Genomic DNA, 14,436 nt, shown 5'->3' on the forward strand with positions numbered 1-14,436 from the left:
GGGATGATCATGATTCCAGGTCGGAGACATTAACGTTTGAAGTGGTGAAAATCCAAAGTCCATATCATGCCCTGTTTGGGCGTCCGGCATACGCCAAGTTTATGGCTCGGCCCTGTTATGTGTATTTGCAGCTCAAGATGCCGGGTCACAAGGGGACAATAACGGTTCACGGAAGCCGCAAAATCGCTTTGGAATGCGAGGAAGGAGATGCGGCTTATGCAGAGTCGGTTTGTGCCACCGAGGAGTTGAAGTACTATAAAGACAATGTTGATCCGGCGGACATGACTCCGTTGAAGAAGCCAACTACGGAGCATGATCCGGCCCTGAAGTTCAAATCGGCAGCAGAAACTAAGCTTGTTGACTTCGTACCTGGCGATTCGTCCAAGCAGTTCAGCATTAGTGCCAACTTGGATCCGAAATAGGAAAGCGCGCTCATCGAGTTCATCCGTGAGAATCGGGACATTTTTGCATGGAAGCCCTCTGACATGCCAGGTGTACCGAGGCAACTCGCTGAGCACACACTTAATGTGGATCCTAAATACAAACCGGTGAAACAGTTCCTCCGCCGGTTTAACGAAGAAAGACGCAAGGCGATTGGAGAAGAGGTAGCCAGGCTCTTAGCAGCTGGTTTTATTGTTGAAGTTTTTCACCCTGAGTGGCTTGCCAATCCGGTGCTAGTCCTTAAGAAAAACGGCACCTGGCGTATGTGTGTGGATTACACAGATCTTAATAAAGCTTGTCCAGCAGATCCTTTTGCCCTCCCCCGTATTGATCAAATCATTGATGCTACGGCGGGTTGTGAGCGTTTAAGTTTTTTGGATGCATATTCTGGCTATCATCAGATCAAAATGGCAGTTAAGGACCAGGAGAAGACGGCATTCATAACTCCCTTTGGAGCCTTCTGCTATGTGTCTATGCCCTTTGGGCTCAAAAGTGCCCAGGCAACTTATCAACGGTGTGTACAAAATTGTCTTCACAAGCAGATTGGCCGTAATGTACATGCTTACGTGGATGATATCGTGGTTAAATCCAGGGAGAAGGAGACTCTGGTTGATGATTTGAAGGAAACCTTTGATAACCTAAGGACGTACAAGATGATGCTTAATCCGGACAAGTGTGTCTTTGGTGTACCGGCGGGCAAGTTATTGGGTTTTCTGGTGTCCAACAGGGGAATTGAGGCTAATCCGGAGAAGATCACAGCCATCACCTCCCTGGCTAAACCGAAGTGTATCAATGATGTTCAACGCCTGGCAGGCCGGATTGCCGCGTTAAGCCGGTTTATCAGCCGCCTTGGTGAGAAGGCGATCCCTTTGTATCAGATGTTGAAGAAGACGGATCAGTTCGTCTGGAGTTCTGCTGCTGATGAAGCATTTGAGGACTTAAAGCGGCAATTGGCCAATCCGCCTGTGCTCGCCGCTCCCATTGACAAGGAGCCGTTACTGCTATATGTTGCTGCTAATGCTCGTGCGGTCAGCGTGGCTATTGTGGTGGAACGAAAGGAGGCAGGTAAGGAGCATCCGGTTCAACGTCCGGTCTATTATATCAGCGAGGTACTCATTGAGTCCAAGCAAAGGTATCCGCATTGGCAGAAGCTGGTGTACGGAGTTTTTATGGCAAGCCGGAAGCTTAAGCAATACTTCCAAGGGCACCCAATTACGGTGGTCAGTTCTGCTCCTTTGGGAGATATCATCCAGAACCGGGAAGCAACTGGCCGGATTGCAAAGTGGGCTATAGAGCTGGGGCCGTACGGTTTGAAATATGTGCCTCGGACAGCGATTAAGTCTCAAGCACTTGTTGATTTCATCAATGATTGGACGGAAATGCAAGCACCTGAAGAAAAGCCGGATCATACGTATTGGACCATCCATTTTGACGGATCCAGGCAGTTGGAAGGCTCGGGGGCTGGAGTCGTATTAACTTCCCCACGAGGTGATAAGTTTTGTTATGTTCTCCGTTTAATGTTCCCTTGTACTAACAATGCAGCTGAGTATGAAGCCTTGCTCCATGGTCTTCGGATGGCTAAGGAGATGAATCTAAGTCGAGTTAAGTGCTTCGGTGATTCGGACCTTGTGGCTCAGCAAGTGTCTGGCACTTGGGACTCCAAGGACCCACTCATGGCAGCATATCGTCGTGAGGTGGATATTGTTGCAGGTTATTTCAGAGGCTATCAGGTGGACCACGTGGACCGGCGGAAAAATGAAGCGGCGGACGCTTTAAGCCGGCTGGGCTCTCAGCGCAAACCGGTCCCACCCAATGTTTTTCTGGATGTGCTGCACAACCCGTCGGTGAAGATCCCTGGTGAAGAGGATTTGGCCATTCCTGATCCGGAGGCTCAATTGGTGGCAGTTCTTCATGTTATTCCGGATTGGACGCTTCCTTATCTGGCGTACAAGAACCGGGGCGAGTTGCCAGAAGATGAGATTCTGGCCCGGCAGATAATCCGGCGATCCAAGTCCATGGCTGTCATCAACGGTGAGTTGCATCATTGCAGTGTATCAGGAGCTTTTCAACGTTGCGTGTCTCCTGAAGAAGGCCGTGAAATTTTGCGGGAGATCCACGAAGGAGATTGTGGTCACCACGCCGGTTCAAAGTCTCTGGTGGCTAAAGCGTTTCGCCATGGTTTCTATTGGTTAACTGCTCATGCTGATGCGAAGGATCTGGTCAGACGATGTGATGGTTGCCAAAGGTTTTCAAGACGTGCTCATGTACCGGCTCAAGAATTGAGGATGATTCCAATTACTTGGCCGTTTGCGACTTGGGGGCTGGATATGGTTGGGCCTTTCAAAAGGTCCAAAGATAAGAAGACCCACCTCCTGGTGGCGGTGGACAAGTTTACAAAGTGGGTGGAGGCAGAACCTGTTAGCAAGTGTGATGCGGCCACGGCGGTTCAGTTCATCAAAAAGGTGATTTTCCGGTTTGGCTTTCCGCACAGTATTATCACAGATAATGGTACCAATTTATCCAAAGGTGCTATGAAGGAGTTCTGCGAACGGGAGCACATCCGGCTCGACGTTTCATCAGTGGCACATCCACAGTCCAATGGTCAAGCAGAAAGAGCTAATCAAGAGATCTTGAGAGGCATCAAGCCCCGGCTCATGGTTCCTTTGCAGAGAACGCCGGGTTGTTGGGTAGAAGAATTACCATCTGTGTTATGGAGCATCAATACAACACCCAACAGATCAACAGGATACACACCGTTCTTCATGGTTTATGGAGCGGAGGCGGTTCTCCCCAGCGATATCCGTCATGACTCACCTCGTGTCACGGCTTATGTTGAAGCGGACAACGAGACAGCACGGCAAGATGCTTTGGACCGGTTGGATGAAGAGCGTGACATCGCAGCCGCCCGGTCGGTGATTTACCAGCAGGATCTTCGTCGTTATCACAGTCGCCGAGTCAGAACCAGAGCCTTCCAGGAAGGAGATTTGGTGCTTCGGCTCATCCAAGATCAGACTGATATGCATAAGCTATCCCCACCTTGGGAGGGGCCTTTCGTGGTCAGCAAGAATCTGCACAACGGGTCGTACTATCTGATCGATATTCGAGAGCATAAGGACTCACGTACATCAGAGGAAGAGACTAACAGGCCGTGGAATATAGCTCATCTTCGGCCTTACTATACCTGAGCCATTGGCTATACTTATGTACATACAATGTATATATTATGATTAAGTATAATAAACCGGAACCTCAGCTAAAGCGGGGTATCTGTTCTTTTACATCATGTGAGGTTACACGGAGTTGCTCTAAAGCGGCCTCCGGTTTACCCCTTGAGTTCGCTTTGCTAAAAGCATCGTGTTATATCACTTGGAGGATTGGTCGTGTCCGAACCAATACCATGCCTCTTGATAGGCGAAAGCCACCAGATCACTTGGGGACTTGGTCATGTCTGAACCAGTCATGCCTCTTGATCGGCCTAAGGCCACAGAATCACTTGGGGGCTTGGTCGAACCCGAACCATGACCACGCCATTTGGTCGGCATAAATGCCACAAGAATCACTTGGGGACCTGGCTAACTAGAACCATAGTTACACCTAACGGGAGCTTGGTCGTGTTTGGCCATGGTTACGCCATTTGATCAGCTTAAATAAATCTTTTTTGGCAAACGTTTTTGTCGTTGCTTTTGCTTCATACTTTTCTTTGAAGGGTTTTTTTTGCTTTTTATTGTGTTCTTTAAACCGACAAAGTTTTTTAACCAATCAATTGACGGAACACAGTTCACGTCAATCCGGAGACTATTTGTCCGGTTTGATCCTTGTTGTTAACATCCTCTTATGGAGTAACACGGTGTTCATTATAACCCGGCACGGTTTACATGGTAACCAGTGTCATATACATATACAGGAGTTGTTATTTCCTCCAACAGTGTGGGTTTGCAAAAGCTCCGCTTCAAGGTTGGCCAAGCCAACTTCACACTCAATGGTGGCAGGTATTATGTATCTCAAAATTTTTGATCATATACTTAAAATTTTGTTTTGGATGTTTTGACTTTATATATACAACATCATATTCCGCCTGACGGTACAACCGCGGTGGCACTTAACGAATTTCTTATTTCAGAAAGTATTTTGGAAAGTTCATTACCACAGGAAGAACAAGTTATGCGCGAAGGCATATCAACATCAAAGGTATCAGCTAGCCTATTACAAGGCAACATGGTGCCCATAATAACATAATTGTTTTTCACAAAGGAGAGACAGTTTTAAAACCGGCTTCCGGTTTAAGCTTGGCCACCAGCCTGGCCTGATGGTTGTGGGTCATCCTGCGCCGCTTCAGCTTCCGTTTCTCTACCCAGTGGCTGGAAATCCACAGTTGTCCAGTCGATTCCCATCAATGCTTGAAAAACAGCTTCGTCATGGATTAGCGAAGACGGGTCAATATCGGGAGCGTAAGTATGCTTACGGATTGGAGGGATCAGGTTTTCCGATTCATGGATTGGTGCAGCTATTCGCTTGTTCTGGCTGTCATATTGGGCTTGATAATGAGACAAATCTGCTTCCTCAGCCAGTTGACAAGCTAGCGGACGTACCTCCCGGTTTATGGCTCGCAGATCCGCTTCACCAAATTCTGACCCGTCTTCCTTCAAACTGGGATAACCCTGAGCCGCTTCAATAGGATCAAAATCCGGCACCCAGGCTTTTGCCCGGATTAAAGCATTGATTGCACCGGTTCGAGCAGCAGATTTCTTCAGCTCTTCAACCCGGGCAGGAAGCACTGACAGTTTCATCAAAGTATCTTGAATCAAAGTGGGCGCCGGTTTGTTATGAGACGCGGTACAGATGATCCGCTGGGCACCAGTATACAATTGTTCAACCAAGGTATAGGCGGCTTTCAATTTCTTCCGCACATCTGACCCCAAGTGACCAATGCGTGTCCCTGAAATACCATAAAAGGTTAATAAACCGGCGACTCTGTAAGAAGGCAGAACCAATTCAGAAGGCAAGCTGGCTTACCAAAGATAGCAGTGGTCATGGCATGAACGTGCCGCTTTATGCTGGTCAGTTCATCCGTCACTGGTTTCAGTGCAGCCTCGGCATCCTCTGCTCGTTTGATCAAAGCGGACTTTTCAGTGGCCCAATCCGCCCGTTTCTTCTTGAAGTTCTCCTTAAGTTGTTCCATGGCGCTTAAGGCACTGGCCAATTCCTCTTTTGCCTTGGAGGTTTCAGCCTGTTGGGTTTTCAGGTTTTCTCGCAGATCGATGACTTGGCTTTCTTTCGCCTTCAGCTCCGCCTGCAGGCATACAGATATATGTTTCAACAAATCGGTAGAAGGATTCAAGTACCAACCACATAACAAGTTATGCGCTTAGCACTTGGGGGCTAATGCATATTCGATCTTCATCTTTCAATTGTTTACAAAGTCCCAAGCTCAATACAAGTATTCAACTTGGCACTTGGGGGCTAATGCATATTCGATCTTCATCTTTCAATTGTTTACAAAGTCCCAAGCTCAATACAAGTATTCAACTTGGCACTTGGGGGCTAATGGCTATTTGATCATATGTATTCTGATGCGGCAGTTTCAATTACTTAAAGTACCGGTTTAACTACGCTAAGTTGAACCGGCCCTTGGGGACTACATCAGCAAATTTCAAAGCATCAAGATTCATATTATTAAGTCCCGGTTTGAAAGAATATTTCAAATCGGCCCTTAGGGGCTAGGAGAGTCAGCAAGAATGAAAGCATACAAGCAGGAAGGAGCATATGGAAGTTACCTCATATTTATCCTTCATCATGTTAACCAGACCGGCTTCATAGTCACGGCTGGTATACAGCCGGTTCAGATAGCCGGAATGGATATCTTGGGCGTTCAGAGCAGCGTAAGCCGTCAGATCAGCATTCCACTTGCCTTTGCCAAAAGCAGCTAATTCTTCCTTGGCAGAATGTTTGGATAAAGCGACAGGATTGCTTGGCTCAGTATGGCCAGTGCCAGTAATGACAACTTCATCATCATTGGTACCGCCGGTTTGCACTGGAGCTGTTGGCTTGTCAGTAGGTTTTGCGGGACCGGTGGAGCTTTCAACCCGGAGGGAACCTGTGGGCTGATGGATAGGACCTGAGGTATCAGTAGGTATTTCCTCAGCAGTAAGATCATCATCTGGCTGCGGTGGATCATTGGGAATATCCTCAGGAATAGCCGCTTCAAGATTGGGTGTGGTGCCTGGTTCAAGAATGACATCTTCTTCGGCCGCTTTATCCAGGCGGGCCTTCTTGCTCGGCCTAGGTTTGGCCCTGAGAAGAATAACAAAATTAAATACAGCATATGTTCTAAGGCAATATACTACAAACATCACAATAAATATAGCTTACCCAAGCACCGTTTTGAGCGGTGGGAGCTGAGTAGCCGACGACTCGCCAGAAGATGAGTGGGAAATAACCTGATAATCGGAGTCAGACGGATTAAGAGGTTGACGAAAGCAGCCCGCTTTAGGACAAGCACTGACAAGCGAATTAGAGACCTCGGAATGACGTTTCCGAACCGGACTGTTCGGTAAACCGGCGGAGGTAACTACCTGGCCGCTGTGCCGGGTGGTGCGGCGAGCTTCGTGTTGTTGAGTCTTCATAAGAAGTTTAGGATCCAAATAAGCAAGAGGATGAGAAAATTTAACTTTCCGGTTTGCCTGACGGATTTTTTGTGAAGGCAAAGTTTCTGAATCGGAAGAGAGAATAATTACCTCTGCAACATCCGCATGGCTGGCTTCGGCATCATCCTGACAAATATCATCATCAATAAGATGCATGAAAAATAAACCAAGTGAGTCAAGCTCTACCTCAAAGTCCGGATTATCCACCTCGTCATCAGGGGCCGGATTAGAAGATGCAGTGGTTCTTTTCCGGTGGGCAGTCTTCTTCACAGCTTTAGTTTTTTGCCGGGTTGCTCTTTCCGGTTTATCTGTTTTCTCTGGTTTCTCCTGCGGCAGCTTTTTGCTCCAAAACGGATCATCGCCCTGGTTATGCAGACACTGATATTAAAAACAATGACCAGACATATCAATAACAGATTCAGCAAAGAGAAAAATCAAAGTCTTACAGCTGGCGGTTTGTTGGTGGCACAGAAGGGAAGCAGGCCGGTTCTAGCGCAGATGTGCTCCGGTTCATTCAGTATCTTACGCACAGCCTCTGTGATTTCTTCACCGGAGAGCTGGAGTCTTGAATGTCGCAGTGGGTCATCCACACTATCAGTATATTCGCACATCAAACCGGAGCGCTGACTAAGGGGCAGTATGCTCCATGATATCCAACAGCGAGCAAGGTCAACCCCTGTTAAACCGTTGGCCATAAAGGCCCTGAGCTTTGACAGCTGAGGAGCATATTTGCTTCTCTCCTGGGCAGTCAATCGTTGAGGAAAAGGATGGGTATTGCTGAGCCGCTCCGGACGAAAGCCAGGCAAGGGATTCTCACCAGCAGGGGAGGTGTCTTTGCAGTAGAACCATGTCTGATTCCACTCCTTGGGGTGACTGTGCAGCTTGGCGTGAGGGTATGTGACCTCTTTCCTTTTTTGAATCGCCATGCCACCCAACTCCGTATTAGAGCCATCAGTAAACTCAGTACGGCGGTTTAGATGGAAAAGATCTCTGAATAATTCCACTGTGGGCTCCTCTTGAAAGAACACCTCACAGAGCACTTGGAAGTGGCACATATTTGTAACAGAGTTGGGGCCAGTGTCTTGCGGATGGAGTTGGAAATCAGCTAGAACATCCCGGTAGAATTTAGAACCGGGCGGTTTAAAACCCCGGGCTAAGTGGTCTACGAAAACAACAACCTCTCCTTCTCGAGGTGTGGGGGGCATTCTTTGCCAGGAGCCCTCCAATGGACGGTGTCTTTGCTGCCCAAGGCGCCAATCAGGACTAAATCGTCCAGTTGATCCTCTGTGACGCGAGAAGGGACCCAATTGCACTCATACACTTGCTTGGCCATGATGAAATCTACAAAGTACATTGATATGTGCAATGTTAAACCGGAAGCAGATCTATCTAAACCGGAGTTTATGAAGCAACAGCATCCCGGTGGTTCAACAAGGGGACTAATGATATATGATAGATTGCTTTTTCAAAGGTGAACCGCCTATGTGGTAAAGAGGATACAGATTTAAGGCAAGAATGACTAAGGAAGGTAAAAACAGATTTCATAAGGTCGAAGTGAAATTTTGGATCTACCGTAAGACAGGAAAATAAAAGGATTTAGACCTAAAAGGTTGATATCAAAGCAATTCACAAGGGACCAGATCAGTGTTTTATGCGCATAAAGGTTTGCTTTGGTAATATAAGAAAAGCCATTACGGAGAATACATCAGGTTTGAAGTTTTATTCATGGGCTAAACAAGAAACAAAGGAAGAACAGCGCCAGAGTCTCGATGAACTTCGACGAACAAGGAAACCCTAGAACAAATCTGCGGGGGAAAGGAAAGAAGATTTACCGGAGCTGAGAAAGAAGCGGAAGGTCGCCGCGGTGCTCTGGTGTGCTCAGGCTGATGTAGCGGCCAAGGTTGATGCAGAGGTCGACGGTGGCGGCGGAGCTCTGAAACTGGGCGACGCGAGGAAGATGAAGCAGAAGGGGTCGGAGGGAAAGAGAAAGGAAATGACCCTTCGGTCCTATTTATAAAGAAAGGGATATATCAGGCGCGAGAATCAAGGAGCCGCGAGTTTGGAAACAAAGCTGTGGCCTTAATTGTCACAGGCTTGTTAACAGGATAAGGTTCTTTATAACCAGTGACGTCACACCGGTCTACCGCGAGCAGAGAAGATGACATCACGGCGGTTCAACAAAATACAAGAAGATGTTGAAGATGAAGATTTTTGCTAAGGATTGACATGAACCTGTTCAAATCAATTTGGGGCCTAATGTTGGGGATATTACTACTGGGCGTAAACTGGCCAGGACAAGCCGGGTTAACTTCATCAGTAGTTGAGTGTGATAAAAGCCCATGAGGGCAGATGAGGGCTAAAGGCCCATAATCGGTTTACGGCCTATAGCTATAAACCGGCGTCGGTATGTAACTTGTGTTATAAGTTAGGAATAGTGGAGACCGAACCGGACGCATCTATGAGCCGGTATCGGGACTCTGTAAACCGACGGGCATCCCCATGTATATAAGGGGACGACCCGGTGGCGGTTCAAGGACAGACAACAACTCGAGACATAGGCGAAGCTTATTTGCTCCCTAGTCATCAAAACACCCATCAATTCCATCACAACTAGAGGTAGGCTTTTACCTTCATTGAAGGGGCCGAACTAGTATAAACTCTCTTGCGTCCTTGTGTCCGCTTTAACCCCTTCAAGCTAACCCGTAGCGATGGCTCCACGACTAAGTCCTTTCTCTAGGACACCTGCCGTGACAAAACCACGACAGATAAGGTAAATTACATCCGGGGTGTTACAACACTCCAACACTACGAAAGGATCTCGTCCCGAGATCTAGGATAGGAAAAACGCCGGGTACTCAGAACGGAGGTGATCCTTGCGTTCCCAGGTGGTTTCACGGTCGGAATGGTGTGACCACTTGACTTTGAGGAATTTGATTGACTTATTGCGAGTCTTGCGCTCAGTTTCTTCAAGAATAGCAACTGGGTGCTGACGATAAGAAAGGTCTTCTTGGAGATCAATGTCTTCGAAGTTGACGGTGCGGTCAGGGGTCTTGAAGCACTTGCGGAGCTGAGAGACATGGAACACATCGTGCACGTTCGCAAAGTTGGAGGAAGCTCGAGTTGATAGGCGAGATCGCCTCTCTTGCTGACGATCTTGAAAGGACCCACATATCTAGGGTCAAGCTTCCCTTTGATACCGAAGCGACGAGTACCTTTCATTGGAGAGACACGGAGGTAAACATGGTCTCCGATCTCGAAAGCCAAATCACGATGCTTACTATCATAGTAGCTCTTCTTGCGTGATTGCGCTGCTTTGAGGTTATCACGAATGGCTTTGAGGTGATCAAGTCATTTCCGAGAAGTTGACGTTCACCAGTCTCTGACCAGTTAAGAGGATCACAACACTTCCTACCATAGAGAATTTCAAATGGGGCCTTGCCCGAACTCGCTTGATAGCTGTTGTTGTAGGAGAACTCGGCATATGGAAGACAATCTTCCCACTTCATACCGAAAGAGATAACGCAAGACCTGAGCATATCTTCAAGAATCTGATTGACATGCTCGACTTGGCCGCTAGTTTGAGGATGAAAAGATGTGCTGAAACGGATGTTGGTGCCCATGGCCTTCTGAAAAGAATCCCAAAACTTCAAGGTGAAGATGCTGCCACGATCTGAAGAAATCAACAACGGAATGTCGTGGAGAGAGACAATCCGAGAGGTATAAAGCTCCGCCAATTGAGCTGCTGTGATAGACTCTTTGATAGGCAGGAAATGAGCCACTTTAGTGAGTTTGTCGACGACAACGAATATAGCATCATTGCCACGCTTGGACTTTGGAAATCCCGTCACGAAGTCCATCTCAATGTGGTCAAACTTCCATTCTGTAATGGCAAGAGGTTGGAGGAGACCAGCTCGTCGTTGGTGTTCTGCCTTCACTCTTTTGCAGACATCACATTCATTCACGAACTGAGCAATCTCGTGCTTCATTCGAGTCCACCAATACGCCTGCTTGAGGTCATTGTACATCTTTGTGCTCCCAGGGTGGATAGAGAGGAGTGAATTGTGAGCCTCCCTCATAATAACTTTACGAAGGTCACCTTTAGGCACAACAATGCGATCCTTGAAGAAGAGAGTATCCTTGTCATCAAGGCGACTACACTTGTACTTGGATTGACTCTTGGCAATCCCAATCTTCACCTTCTTCACCATAGCATCAAGAAGAAGTTGAGCCTCGCGAATCTGATCTTCCAAGGTAGGAGAGACTTGAAGGTTGGCGAGGAAACCTTGAGGAACAACTTGCAGATTGAGTTTGTGGAAAGCCTCACAAAGCTCGGGTTGGTAAGGCTTGAGAATCAGACTGTTGCAGTAAGATTCCTGCTCAAACATCAGCAATTACATTGGCCTTGCCTGGAGTATATTCGATTCTCGGATTATACTCTTGAATCATTTCGACCCAATGAGTCAGCCTGAGGTTGAGATTAGGCTGAGTGAAGATGTACTTGAGACTCTTGTGGTCAGTGAAGATGTCCACTTTCCTTCCCAATAAGAGATGTCTCCAAGTCAAAAGAGCATGCACAACTGAGGCCAACTCGAGGTCATGAGTGGGGTAGTTCTTCTTGTTGGGCTTCAACTGGCGAGAGGTATAAGCCACAACTTTCTTCTCTTGCATCAACACTGCATCAAGACCTTGAATAGAGGCATCACAAAAGACCTCGAACGGTTTGGATTCATCAGGAGGAGTCAGAACTGGAGTAGTGACTAATTTCTCTTTCAGGGTGTTGAAAGCGATGCCACATTCAGGATACCAAACGTACTTGACGTGCTTCTGGAGAAGGTTTGAAGAAGGCTTTGCGATCTTTGAAAAGTTCTCAATGAACCTTCGACAGTAGCTTGCGAGACCAAGGAAGTTGCGGAGTTGCTTCACGTTCTGTGGTGGTTCCCAATTCACTATTGCAGACACCTTCTCAGGATTCACCGCTATGCCCTTGGCAGAGATGATATGACGAAAATAGAGAACCTCATCGAGCCAAAACTCGCACTTTGAAAACTTGGCGTAGAACTGATGTTCTCTGAGCTTATCCAGCACCAAACACAAGTGCTTGGCATGATCTTCCTTGTTCTTGGAAAAGACCAAAATGTCATCGAGGTAGACCAAGACGAAGTCATTTGTGTAGGGGTTGAAGATGAAGTTCATCATGCGAGAGAAAGTCGGCAGAGCATTGACGAGGCCGAAAGACATGACAGTGTATTCATATGAACCATAGCTTGTTCTGAATGTCGTCTTGGGGATATCTTGCTCACGAATTTGGATCTGGTGATAGCCCATACGGAGATCAATCTTGGAGAATACTTGAGCACCTTTGAGTTGTTCAAACAGCTCGTTGATGTTGGGAAGTGGGTACTTGTTCTTTATAGTCTTCTTCTTCAATGGACGGTAGTCAACACAAAGTCGGTCCGTTCCATCCTTCTTCTTCACAAAAAGAACTCCACAACCCCACGGAGAAGAACTAGGTCGGATGAGACCCATACGCTCTTGTTCATCGAGTTGTTTCTTCAGCTCCTTCAACTCTTTGGGTCCCAGCTTGTAAGGACGTTTGCAAACAGGTTCCGTGACAATCTCAAGATCGATGACGAATTCAACTTGCCGGTGCGGAGGCATTCTTGGAAGCTCTTCTGGAAAGACGTCTTGATATTCGCAAACGACTGGAATTTGAGAGATGGCATCCAGTTCATCCTTCTCATTGAGACAAAATAGACAGATGGTATTATCCCAAGCGGCAAAGACAATTACATCCTCAGACGAATGAGTCAACTGAATCTGCCTGGTTGCACAATCAAGCTGAGCCTTGTGCTTAGAAAGCCAGTCCATTCCAAGAATAAGATCAATATCCGAGTTACCAAGAACCATTGGAGAATCCAGAGACTTGAAATCACCCATCATGATAGAAATATCCGGAATCTCGTAGTTTGCGAGCAAAAATTTACCCAGTGAGACAACTGCTAACGGTTTATGCAAAACTTGAGAAGACAACTCATGCTTAGATGCAAAAGGTTTCGAGATGAAACAATGCGATGCACCAGTGTCAAAAAGTACTTTTGCAGGAACATCGTTGACAGGAAGGTTACCCATGATGACATTTGACGAGTCCTCTACCTGAGCTGCATTCATCAAGTTGACCTTGGCGTGCTTGGGGTTATGCTTGACCACAGCTGTACTTGCCGATCTCACAGGAGGAGGAGGAGGGAGACGCCTCTGATTGAAGCATTTTTTGGCATAGTGACCCTTCTGTTGGCACTTGTTGCACGTGACCTCTAAAAGCGGACGGTGATACGGAGCACTTGATCTTGGATCTTGAGATGAAGTCTTGTTCTGAAAGCCATGGTTGGGTGGGTGGGAAGATCCACTGCCACCTTTGCTCTTCTGCTGATAAGGCTGACGGAACGGAGGAGGAGGAAGCCAATACTTTTGCTGCTTAGCCACTTGAGTTGAGGAAGAAGGAGTTGCATCTCTGACTCGCTTCTTCGAAGCATCGCACTTCAGTTGAGCAGTCTCTTGCTTCATTGCCATGTTGTAGAACTCATCGTACCTCTTGGGCTCAAAGAGGATGAGAGGTAGCTGGATTTCTTCTCTGAGACCACCCCTGAACTGGTATATCATGCTCTTCTCGTCAGGGACGTCCTCCTTAGCAAAACGGGCGAGCTTCTGAAACATTTTGTTGTACTCATAAACAGACATAGTGCCTTGCTTCAGGTTATGGAATTCCTCACGCTTGCTTTCAACCACACTCTGAGGAATATGATGAGCTTTCAAGTCTTGACGGAATTCATCCCAGGTAATCACACGACCTCCTCTGGAATCTTTGTACTGCTGAAACCATTCTGCCGTTTGGTCTTTGAGTTGGAAGGAGGCGAACTTGACAAAGTCCTCAGGCCTGATGGTACTACAGTCGAAATGCTTACATATGTCCATGAGCCAATCATCTGTGTATGTTGCCTCAACACAATTGCTGAAGGACTTTGGCTGGTTAGCAAGGAACTGGTTGAGTGTACCAAACTGATTCTGATTGTTGCCATGGCCCTGGTTCCCATGGTTGCACTCTTGAAGAAGTTGCATGATCAGCTGCGTGTTTGCATTTATAGCGGCCATCACAGCTTGCCATGCCTCCGGAGGTGGAGGTGGTGGTGGCGGATCAGGATTCGGAATCGTGCGCGTTGGAGGAGCCATCCTGAAGAGGTTGACATCCGTTAGCACATTGATAGACAAATATTGAAGCTGAATCAAACGGGTTGAAATTGCAACATATAGTCTTCACATCCAAACAAAATGAACGAATGCATTCAAATTGAAATGG

The sequence above is a fragment of the Triticum aestivum genome, chromosome 4A (assembly GCF_018294505.1).
Source record: "Triticum aestivum cultivar Chinese Spring chromosome 4A, IWGSC CS RefSeq v2.1, whole genome shotgun sequence".
Classification (NCBI taxonomy): Eukaryota; Viridiplantae; Streptophyta; class Magnoliopsida; order Poales; family Poaceae; genus Triticum; species Triticum aestivum.